Source organism: Coenobita brevimanus, chromosome 108 (assembly GCF_032717465.1).
Source record: "Coenobita brevimanus isolate Jiangsu-jjx chromosome 108, ASM3271746v2, whole genome shotgun sequence".
Taxonomy (NCBI): Eukaryota; Metazoa; Arthropoda; class Malacostraca; order Decapoda; family Coenobitidae; genus Coenobita; species Coenobita brevimanus.
Window position 1 is genome coordinate 10,480,245 of NC_137061.1, and position 12,901 is coordinate 10,493,145.

General features: G+C 42.7%; 1 pseudogene; it reads right to left on the bottom strand.

Moving 5' to 3' along the window:
- Positions 1–533: 533 nt before the first annotated feature.
- On the bottom strand, positions 534–652 carry LOC145417068 (5S ribosomal RNA; annotated as a pseudogene).
- Between the last annotated feature and the right edge of the window lie 12,249 nt (positions 653–12,901).

The window sequence follows — 12,901 nt, forward strand, 5'->3', positions numbered from 1 at the left end:
CGTCACCTGACCAAATCGTGCAAGCAGCTGCTGCACGACAGTCTTGGAAAACTGTCTCAGTGATGGTTGCCTTATGCCCCCGACTTGTGTCTTGTAGAGAATGAAGGCGTTGAGCATGCACATATCGAGCATGTGCAGGCAAGCCTTCCTGTACCATCGGGTGTTTCTCCTGAGACAGTCAATTTCCCCAATCATCATATCAGACTTATCAACAAGTCTCATATTGACATTGTAATCAATGACGGCATCAGGCTTCATGATTGGCTCTCCCGTCCTGTAGCTGACTTTCCCAGTTCTCTGCAATTCCCCCTTGTGGATGGTGCTGATCATATTCACGACCTTCTTGTCATGCCACCTGATCGCCAGAAGCTTGTCTGACTTCTTCAGGTGCACATCTCCCTTGGATGATGATGATTCATTCATTCATTCATTGCCAGACGCCACGTATCCCAGACGGGGTGGCCAAGGGCTTAGAGTTAATTGTTTTACAGGGAGGGGCACTAATCCTCCACCAACCCCACTTGACGTAGGGATGCCAACAGCATCTGGTGTTCCCAGGCGGTCACCCATCCAAGTACTAACCAGACCCAACGTTGCTTAACTTCGCTGATCGAACGGGAAGCGGTGTACTCAACGTGGTATCTTTCCTATAGCTCTGTACAGTGCCAACAGTGCCAATGCCGTGTTCAGCCAGGTATTTGGAGAGTTTCGGTGCTGTGTAGTAATTGTCTGTGTACAGCACATGATTACCACCAAAATACCTCTCCATCAGCATTTTTACAACGGAGCCAGAGAAGCCAAAGGGGTCTTTCCTGTTCACGTCCATTGTGCTAGCAGAGTAGATGACAAAATCCAGGATATACCCGGTCTCACAGTCACACAGCACAAAGAACTCTATCCCAAAGCGGTGGCATTTGCTGGGGATGTACTGCATGAATTTGAGACGTCCTCTGAACAATACCAGGGATTCGTCTATGACGACTTTCTGCATAGGCCGGAAAAATTGCATAAATCGATCCCTAATCCTGTTGAGAAAATCCCTCACTTTCCACAAAGGGTCAGTTTGGGACGGGTTTGCATTGTCAGCGAAGTGCAGGTATCCTAGCAGCTGTCGGAACCGATCCCGTGACATGTACTTGCCGAATATTGGGATAGTAGTAATGTCATCCACAAGCCAGTACTCCTCCAACTCATGTCTCTTGATATGGGGCATCAGAAACATTAGTGCAAAGAACACATACAGCTCTCTGATCCCGACAGGCAACCACGACACTTGCTTTGGTGAGCCAATAGGTCCCAGCCCTTCTGTTGCACACTGAGCTGCATACCTATTGGTCTCATCGCTGACATGCTGCACGATTTCATCATCCATGAAGGCCAGGAAGTAGTCCACAAAGTAATCTCCTGCGTTGCATGGAAAGGCAGGCTGTATTCCAGCATTTGTCATGTCAAACGGCGGATTGTGTGGCTGAAAATCAGCACCGTCAGACCAAACAAATGCATCCACTTTCCCGGTGTGTGGTTCAGTGGCAGTGGCAGGTCGCATTGCACTCTTTTCCCCGTGAGAAGGAGCTGAGGTCGAGGCAATGGGTGAGGCAGGTGAGGCAGGAGGTGAGTGGGAGGGGGGTGAGTGGGGGTGGTGGTGAGTGGGGGGGTGGCGAGGGTGAGGGAGCTGGGCGGGGGGCAGGCTGGGGGGTTACTGACCTGGTGTGTGGTGAAATCTGACCCTTTCTTCCCCACTTATCACCTCGCTTATCACCCCGCTTTGCCCTCCTACTGCCACGCATCCCCTTTGTTCTAGGCCGGCCTGCCCTGCTTACCCTGCCTGCACGGCCTGCATGGCCTGCCTTCCCTCGCTGTGCAGGCTCTGGGAATTCATATTCCTCAGATGATGTAGACTGAGGAGAGGGCACGGCAGAAGATGAAGATGATGTGAGGGCAATAGGGCTAGGGGAACGGGAAAGTGGTGTGAAATGCTTGCTAGGGCCTGGTGTAGGAGACGTAAGTTTACGCTTCACTCCCTTCCCATGTACTACACCAATTTTCCCCATAGGCGCCTTCCCTTTTCCAGAGTAAGTTGGGGGCGGTGGGGGGAAGACAACATGTTCACTTTCATCACTGTCACAGTCAATCCTAAACGGTTCACCACCAATCACTGCATAGTCATCACTACTACTTGTTGTAAGTGTATCACTCTCACTGCCACAATCCAGAGTTGTACTTACAGTTTTATCCAGCTCTGTCCTAATTTCTGGGGTGCTGAACCCCTTCTGCCTCGCCGTCGGCAGTTCCTTCCTCGGTGTAGAGGTCGAAGGCACACTAGCACTAATAATTTCCGAGGAGGAAGCGAGCAACGATGACTCAGGACGGAGGCCATTATCACGCACAGAGCTGGACAGATACTGACTGATGCGTGTCATTGCAGGGGTGGGGGGGCCCCCGGGGAGTGGGAGGAGGGAGGTGTGGGAGGGCTGGCGTGAAAGAGCTTGACAGCTACTCTTGCGTGAAACAATTTGCGCACAGGAAAAATGCACGGTGTTCAAAATATTCACAAACATTCCAGAATGACACCCGCGGTTTGGTCCAGTTTTGTCAATGTCATTCTGGAATGACACCCATGGTTAAAGAGTTAATCACGAACCTAAGTGCTAGTGTGAAAGACTGACGCAGTGTAACCATCATATAGCAATAAGAGAAATACTCAAGCCGTGGAGTTTGTAATAATAATTAACCAAAAGTCCCTTGCAACTAGAAAATAACAAAGTGAACACGCTACCTGTAACCTCCACCTCATACTACCATAATCACAATTAGACCCCAGTGCCTTACACCCTCCCCTAGTGAGAATCATCTCTAACCTCTCCACGCACTTAGAGACCTGGGAGACTACTAATCCAGAATACTCCACCTTGAGTGCTATTTCACTGCATTCTCTAACAGTATCCTGTGAGATACTAATTACATTATCCAGGTATAAGTGTTTATAACCGACCAGAATATTGTTTGTACGTCTGCTGTTGTCCCTTGTCTGACTGGATAATACACGTGTAAGGTTATTGCCTGGAGTTTTTGTGCCCTGCCTCTCTTTTATTTGTCCTAAGCCCCGGTCTCGAAAGAGAACCCCGCTACACATTAGGCATTCAAGAAATGGGAAGCTGAGCCTAAAACACCTAGCATTACAACATGTATTGAAATATGCACTGAAACACAGCTTACATTGCATTTCTTTTTTCTTCTAATGCGATTATTTCGAATGTGACATCTATGAGACCATAATTGAAAAAAAAAAAAAAATGAATTTTTGTAAAAAATTCAAAGTTTATGGTATACTGATTTTAGCAATTGCCTGACTAAAGCTGATAATCATGAACATGTTTTGCATAATTATGTGCAATAGACCTATGCCCCAACTATCTGTAAGAAAATGTGGAACCACAGCAAATGAATAACAACTGTAGGCATGGACGATGAAAATGACAAAATAATTTTGGAATCAGGTAACCCGGAGTCTGACAGACCCAAACTTGAGAAAAATACAGGAAAAATACTTGCACTGCATTTATTGAAATATGCAATGAAACACAACTTACATCGCATGTCTTCTTACATCTAAAGCAAAAAGTATGGGACCATAATTGAAAAAATATATTTTTTTTAATGAAAAAAAAAAACATGAAAAGTTATGGTATACTAATGTTAGCAACAGATGTGCGGCAGCAGATGTTGAACCACCAGGGAAAAGAAAACAAGAAAAAAAAAATAGCGTTGTCACATGCTGAAAATTATGAGATTCTATGGTATACCAGAAATGTTTGTAAATATTATTAGAAACCTGCATGAAGGTACTTTTTGTAAGGTAATGGTGGGTGGTTCGTTGAATGATCCATTTGAAGTTAGGTCAGAAATGATTCAAGGAGTTCTTTCGCCATTGCTACTTTTTTGGTTATGGATTATAAGAAAGGTTGTAAAGAGAACAGGTGCAGGAATTAACTGGAAAGAAAATAAGAGGCTGATCGATTTAGACTATGCTGATGATATTGTACTGATTTACGGAAGTATTTACGAGGTGCAGAGGGTGCTTAATTGTCTGGTGGAGGAAGGAGAAAAAGTGGGATTAGTAATAAATTGTGGAAAGACTGTAATTATTAATATGAACGTGGAGAACCTAATCGATTGTGCAATTGGGAATAATGTGGTGAGGAATGTAGAATATTTTAAATATCTGGGGACGATTGTATCATCTAATGGATCACAATGAAATTGAGGAGAGGATTAGACTGGCTTGGCGAGCTGTTGGAATGTTGATATCTGTTTGGAATAATAATATGCTTTCAATACATACTAAAGTAAAAATTTACAAGTCCATGGTTAGACCAATTTTAATTTATGGGCATGAGTCATGGTACAGTACAATTGCAACAGATCAGAAAGTATTAGGATTTGAGAATAAAATACTGAGAGGGATTCTTGGAGAAAAGTGGCAAGACAGAGCTACAAATAAAAGAGTAAGGGATACTACAAGAGTGGAACCAGTTGATGAATATGTGAGACTGTCTCGCTGGAAATGGTTGGGACACATATATAGAAAAGAAGACAGTTTAATACACGATGTGCCAGAGTAGACTGCTAGAGGAAGAAGAGGCCGAGGTAGGCCGATTGAAATCTGGTTGAGGACAAAGAAAAGAGAAGCAGGAGAGGAGTGTTGGTGGGACCTGAAGGAGATGGCAAGAGGCAAATATTGGTGGAGAGAGTTCATCGAGGCCCTATGCAACCCGTGGGGTGCCACAGGAAATCACTGATTGATTGATTGTCACATGTTCCCCCCTTCTTTATATAAATACATGGACATACACGTCATGTAACCTGGGGTCTGACAGACACTGATGATATCACAAGACAGGTAACCTGGAGTTCCTGTTTCATCAGCCCTCGGGACTAGTTCCTGACCATCCCCCTTTGTTGAAACTTTTCAGTGGCTCATTAACACAGAGAGTAGGCCAGCATACTCTCCAGTACAAGTTTCTCACACTGTCAACATGCACAGTACACACTACACTTCCTTATCAAAATGAAAAATGTCAAACTATAACCATGCCTTGGAGTCCGGGGGGGGGAGGACCATAAAGCCCACCATCCACCCCTCTCCCGGTGACGACTCAACGAGCTGCCTGGAACCACTGTCTGACTCATTTCTTCTTCATTTCTGCAACATTCACCGCTCACGGCCTTTCCTCTAACTTTCGCTCTGTTGAGCCCTACCTCTCCTCTAAACCTCACCTTCTCTTCCTAACTGAGACTCAGCTGTCTGAGGCAACTGATAGCAAACTCGTTTCTGTATCCTTCTACATCCTCTATACTCATTTCAAAGCCAAATGTGGCTGTTATGTACAGTAACGCAATGACTTCTCTTGCTCTCGTGTTCCTGAACTTGAGTCTTCTGAATTCTCTACACTCTAGCTCCAGGTTTCCTTTCATTCTCTTGACTAAATATATCTGCGCTGTTTACTTATCCCCTACTTCTACTATGAAAAATTCTCCGACTATCTTACTTCTACGATGGAACACATTCTGTCCATTTCTCCTTTCTCTGAAATCTCCATTCTAGGAGATTTCAATGTTCACAACCATCTTTGGCTTTCCTCTCCTTTCAATGATCCACATGGTGAAGAAGCCTACATCTTTACTAACTTAATGACCTAGAGCAGCTTGTGTAGCTCCGTACCCATATCCCTGACCGTCTTGGAGGGAGCTCCAAAATATTTGACCTCTTCCTTACAACTAATCCTTCTGCTTTATTCTTTTTACCAACTTTCTAACAACTTTGTCTCATCATTCTTCCCTCCTCTTTTGTACTCTCATGGCTCTGTAGCTATTACTTCTACTGATAAAGCAGATCTCTTCACTCAAACTTTCTCTTCCAGTTCCACCTTAGACGACCCCAGTGCTGTTCCTCCATCACTTCCCCCCTCTGACTTCCTCATGGCTGACATTAACATTTCTTCAGTTGCTGTGTTTTCTGCCATCACTGGCGTCAATACTAACAAGGCATATGGGCCTGATGGAGTCCCTCCTGTTGTCCTCAAGAACTGTGCGTCTGTACTTACACCCTGCCTAGGTAAACTCTTTTGCCTTTGTCTATCAACTTGTACCTTTCCTTCTTGCTGGAAGTTTGCTCTCATTCAGCCAGTCCTCTACTTCTACTATGAAAAATTCTCCGACTATCTTACGTCTACGATGGAACACATTCTGTCCATTTCTCCTTTCTCTGAAATCTCCATTCTAGGAGATTTCAATGTTCACAACCATCTTTAGCTCTCCTCTCCTTTCAATGATCCACATGGTGAAGAAGCCTACATCTTTACTAACTTAATGACCTAGAGCTCTCGTGAGGCCAGTCAGTCGCTCTCGTGAGGCCAGTCAGCTCAGACGTGCTAGAGACCTGTGGTAGTGTTGTGCTAGTGTGCTTTAGTGATCTGTGATAGTGGCTGTGTTAGTGTGTTGTAGTGATCAGCGATAGTGCTGTGCTAGTGATCCGTGAGTGTGTGTGTTGTGGTGACCCGTAGTGACCCGTGATAGTGTGTGCTACCTTGTGTGAACTAGTGCGTAATGGCTTCCTCGGCAGAGAGCTGTGTCCCCACTGCAGGTACTGAAAAAGACTACCTTGAATTAAAGGAGGAACTTCTCGAACTGAAGCGGGAGGTACAAATTCTCAGGCAGGAGAAGGCACAAATGAGGGAATTGTTGGAGGAGATGTTGGAGGAGAAAGAGAAAAAGGCTGAAGGTTGGACACTTGTTAACAAAGGTGCAACGAAGTTCACTCTTAAAAAGCAAACGGAAATTAAGACAACTAATACATTCGACACACTACGGGACGAATGTGAAGGGAAGGCAGAGAGGGAAGTAGAGGAGAAGGACGGTGAGAGAACTTCCAGTACAGGTAAGTATAAACAGAACAAGAAAGGTAAGAAAAATGTTGTTGTTGTTGGAGACTCCCAGGTGAGATATCTGAACAGGGCCATGTATACTCCACTCGCTAAACATGTGTGTCTTCCAGGGGCCAGGGTGGCTAATGTGGTAGATAAAATTTCAAATATCGTAAAGGAAAGTGGTGACAAACCCACTGTGTGCCTCAGTGTAGGAGGCAATGATATTAGTAGCCGTAAGAGTGAGGTACTGTGGAAAAGGTACAAGTTGATGTTAGAAAAGGTTAGGGAGAGGGGAGGAACCCCTGTAGTGCTTGGTGTTTTACCAAGGTGGCGGGTTGGAAGGGAATGGTTGAGCAGGGCAATAGGGTTTAATTGCCGCCTTGAAAGGTATTGCAAAGATAATGCAATACCTTTCATAGACAGCTGGGACCGGTTTTATGGACGAAGTGCCTTGTATAGTTGGGATGGGACTCATCTTAGCAGGCAAGGAGTTACTGTTTTAGCTGGAATGATAGATAGGGAGTTGGAGGGATTTTTTCGAGATTGAGAAGTAGGTGTACAGGAAGATGCAGCAACTACAGTCAGAAATCATTATTACCATGTTTGGATAGATGCATCGATACTTGCAAAATTAAGAACAAAAGTTCAACCAATAGTGTAGATACATCCACTCAGGCACCTCAAATTGAGCAGGCGATGATAGATGATAGAACAAGCGATGATAGAAGGGCGATAAGCGATAGTACAAAAAATTGTTATATTAGTAAAGTAAAGAGTTTCCCAGTTAGTAATAAAATAAATAACAGTAAATGCCAAGGTAAAGGCATAACTACTCGTAATAATCTGAAAGTGTACTACACAAACAGCCGGAGTTTACGTAATAAAATGGATGAACTGAGGGCTTTAATTTGTACAGAGAAAATAGACATTGCCGTTATTAGTGAAACTTGGATGAATACAGACACTCGAGAATTTTTAGCAGAATATCAGATAAAAGGCTATAATATTTTTGTGTCAAACCGTCAGGGAAGAAAGGGGGAGGGGTAGCTATTTATGTAAAGGATTCACTAAACTGTTACAATAAAGCAGACATTAAAGTAAATAGGGACACAGAAAGTGTCTGGGTTGAAATTAGTAACAATAGGGAGAAATTAGTCTTAGGAGCAATTTACAGATCTCCAAAATTAAGTAGAGCTGATAGTAAATACCTCTGGGAGGAAATTAGGAAAGCATCACAGTCCAGCTTAGTAATAATTGTTGGGGACCTTAATCTGCCAAGGATAGATTGGAGAAATCAGACAGGAGATGCAGAGTCAGAGGAATTTCTAGAGGTAGTACAGGATAATTTCCTTTATCAGTATATCAGGGAGCCCACCAGAGGTAATAATATACTAGATTTGGTTTTAGCTAATAAAGAAAATATCATTAGCGATATAGAGGTTGGTGGACGACTTGGTAATAGCGATCATGAAGAAATTAAGTTCAAATTTATTTGGGATGTCTGTTCCACTGAAAATACCTCCACCGTTCCTAATTTTCGTCTAGGAGATTTCGATGGCTTAAGAGCTTATTTTCGAACGGTATTCCACAGGGAGATTAGCTATTTGAGGGAATGTCAGGTTAGTGGGGATCCCCAGGTCATAGGTCAGGCGCAGGAAGCACGTGGGGACGTCCGTCAGGTGTCTGTGAGGGGGAGGTGGTAGATAGGAATGTAGTCCAGGTGACGGAAATTAACTCAGCTCCAGTACCAAACAGACGTTCGACCAGTGAGAAGTATAACGAGTTAATAAATATAATATACGGAGGCCAAGATAGATATATTCCTTCAAAACCGTTTAGAACTAACAATTCAGAACCAAGATGGTTAAACAACAGATTAAAATCTCTCATAGGCCAAAGGAAAGGAATATATAGAAAAATAAAACGTGGAGAGGAACACTTACGTAACCGGTACACAATTTTAAATAGAGAAGTAAAGAGGGAGATAAGAAAAGCAAAGAGAAGTTATGAAATTAAGGTTGCAAGTGAATCAAAAGTAAACCCCAAGGGTTTTTATCAAATGTACCGAACGAAAAATAAAGATAGGATAGGACCACTCAGAACAGAATCAGGTGACATTACCAGTGAAGATAAAGAAATGTGCTCCATCCTAAATAATTATTTCATATCAGTATTCACCAAGGAAAATCTAAGCCTGGTCCCTCAAGCAGCAAATATTTACCATGAGAGTACGGAAAATATTCTTAGTAAAATAACCATTAGTAAGGAGGACGTATTGAAAGAAATTAACAAGTTAAAACCTCAAAAATCGCCAGGTCCGGACGATATATATGCAAAAATTATAAAAGAAACCAAAGAAGAATTATGTCAGCCACTTTTAACGTTATTTAATGACTCTTTAAGTTCAGGAGAAGTTCCAGAGGCGTGGAAAACCGCAAACGTAGTGCCCATCTTTAAAAAGGGTGATAAATCAGCTGCGTCGAATTATCGTCCGATAAGTCTAACGTCAATAGTAGGAAAAATGTTAGAGTCAGTTTTGGCAAATAAGATTAGAGAACACTTAGAAAGATTTAATCTTATAAACGAAAGTCAGCACGGATTCAGGCAAGGACGATCCTGCCTCACAAATTTGTTGTCATTCTACTCGGAGGTCTATGAGGCAGTAGATAGCGATAAAGCTTACGATGTTATTTATCTGGACTTTAGTAAAGCTTTTGATAGAGTCCCACACGAAAGGTTAGTTAGAAAGGTTCGAGCACACGGTATAGACGGCGATATCTTAAAATGGATAGAATCCTGGCTGAAAGGACGAAAGCAGAGAGTATTAATAAATGGAACTAAGTCGGACTGGGGATTAGTAACTAGCGGTGTACCACAGGGTTCAGTACTCGGTCCCTTATTATTTATCATATATATAAATGATCTAGACTTAGGAGTCAATAGCAGAATCAGCAAATTTGCCGACGATACAAAAATAGGGCGTATCATTAACTCGACTGACGATTGCCATTACTTACAAAAGACCTCGATACATTGTCCAAATGGTCTAAAACTTGGCAAATGGAATTTAACGTTGAAAAATGTAAAGTACTTAACGTAGGCAAGACCATTGGAGATACTAAATACAGCTTAGATAACAAAGAAATTAGCAAATCGGAATGCGAGAGAGATCTAGGAGTTATGATTAGTAACGACCTTAAACCTAGGCAACAGTGCATTAATGCGAGAAATAAAGCAAATAGGGTCCTAGGATTTATTTCGAGAAGCGTGAGCAATAGATCATCTAAAGTAATACTGAAACTTTATCTAGCATTAGTAAGGCCACATTTAGACTACGCAGTACAATTTTGGTGTCCTTACTATAGAATGGATATTAATTCGTTAGAAAATGTACAGAGAAGAATGACTAAAATGATACATGACGTCCGGAACCTGTCATATGAAGACAGACTGAAAAGACTAAGTCTTCATTCGCTAGAGAGGCGTAGAGTAAGTTGAGACTTAATTGAGGTTTTTAAGTGGATGAATGGTATAAATAAGGGAGATATTAGCAAGGTACTTAAAGTGAGCATACAGGATAGAACTAGAAATAATGGTTTCAAACTAGAAAAATTCCGTTTCAGTAAGGAAATAGGTAGAAATTGGTTTGGTAATAGAGTAGTAGACGAATGGAATAAGCTACCTAGTAAAGTAGTTGCTGCCTCTTCCATTGAGAGTTTCAAGCATAGGCTAGATAAGCATATGACAAATAAGGGGTGGATATAGAATAAAGAAAATATTATAACCAATACTAACTAAAAAATAAATTTTCTTTTCAGGTTACACTATGATAGTCTCTATTCTCCTTTCACACTTTCCTGTAAAATGTCCAAGCCAGTTTTTCTATACGGCGTGGTGTTCTTTCTGACTTTTTCCTGCCGGCTTCGGCTGGAGGGTTTGGAGGGCGGGGGAGAGCCTTCTTCTTTGCTATCCTTATCTCATTCTAGTAGTTCAGTTACTCTTCTAGGAGCTGCCTAGCATGGGCCAACCGGCCTACTGCAGTTATCCTCTCTTCTTATGTTCTTATGTTCAAAGAAGGGTGACCGTTCCCAATCCTCTAACTTTCGTCCAATTGCTTTAACATCCCGTGTCTCAAAGGTTTTCAAGTCAATTCTTAACAGAGAAATTTTGAAGCATGTTTCCTTTCAAAACCTTCTTTCTGATCACCAGTTTGGGTTCCATCAGGGACACTCCACTGGCGATCATCTCACCTACCTTTCAGACTCTGGTCATCCTCCTTTCGGGACTTTGGCGAAAGCTTTGCCATTGCACTTGACATCTCAAAGGCTTTCGATCGAGTTTGACATAAATCTTTAATTTCCAAACTACCATCTTACGGTTTCTATCCTTCTATTTGTGCCTTCATCTATAGCTTCCTTTCTGGTGGTTCTATAGCCGCTGTTGTAGATGGCCAGCATTCATCTCCTAGATCTCTCTAGATCTATCAGTAGTCGTGTTCCTCAGGGTTCTGTCCTATCACCAGCTCTTCATTTTATTCATCAATGACCTTTTAAGCTGTACATCTAACCTTATCCACTCGTATGCTGATGATTCTACCCTACATCTCTCCATTTCGTTCCTGCACCGTCCATCTCAGCAGTTACTTCAACAAACAAGGGATGAGGTTATGGCACACCTAATGTCTGACTTGGCTCGTATCTCTGACTGGGTTAAAAATAATCTTGTTTTTAATGCATCAAAGACTCAGTTCTTACAACTATCAACCCAACAAAATCTACCACAGGAGTACCCACTAATGTTTAATAATATTCAGTTCAATCCTGCATCGTCCTTCAACATGCTTGGGGTTTCATTCACTCGGGACTTAGCTTGGAAAGATCATATTACATCCCTTGTAAAATCTGCTTCCAAGAGATTAGGTGTGCTAAGCCGACTCCGTACCTTTTTTACCCCTGAACAATTGATGATTTTATATACGGGTTTTATTCGCCCCTGTGTAGAGTACAGCTCTCATGTGTCTGGAGGCTCCCACATACAGCTCTTCTCAATAGGGTGGAGTCAAAGGCATTTCATCTCATTAACTTTCCCCCCTCATACTGGCTCCCTTCAACCTCTATCTCTTCACCGCATTGTTGCATCTTTATCTCTTTTCTATCGCTACATCAGTGATCACTGCTCCTCTGAACTGTCTTCTTGCATCCTTCCACCTCTACAATGGGCGCATAGCACACGCCTAACAACAAACTCTCTTCCCTTTTCTGTCCAAGTTTCTAATGCAAGAGTTAATCGTTACTGCCAGTCCTTCATTTATGCAACAGGCCAACTCTGGAACTGTCTCCCCCTATCTGTATTTCCTGCTTCCTATGATCTCCAGTCTTTCAAACGCAGTGTGTCCAGGCATCTCGAAATGACCGGATCTTGAATTTGGCTCTTTTGTACTGTTTTTGTTTTTTCATTGGAAGGAACAGTTTGTGGGCTCCTGGCCTTTAATTCCTTCTTCCTTGCATTAAAAAAAAAAAAATAAATAAATAAATAACACTGGTGTCTGACAGACCCTGATGATGTCCCACGTCAGGTAACGTGGTGTCTGATAGACCCTGATGATGTCACACGGCAGGTAACGTGGTGTCTGACAGACCCTGATGATGTCCCACGTCAGCTAACATGGTGTCTGACAGACCCTGATGATGTCACACGTCAGGTAACCTGGGGTCTGACAGACCCTGATGATGTCACACGTCACGTAACCTGGTGTCTGATAGACCCTGATGATGTCACACGTCAGGTAATCTCAGGTCTATAGGACTCCATCAGCTCTATAGACCAAAAATAGAGCCAGATCCAGGAATAACCCCATCACCTCCCTAAACTACTTAACTGGTCAGGAAGGTAGATAGGAGGACAAATCCCTAGGGCTATGGTAATATATGAAAATAAACAAAAAGTCTGGAGCTGGGGTTTGTCAGACCCCAGGT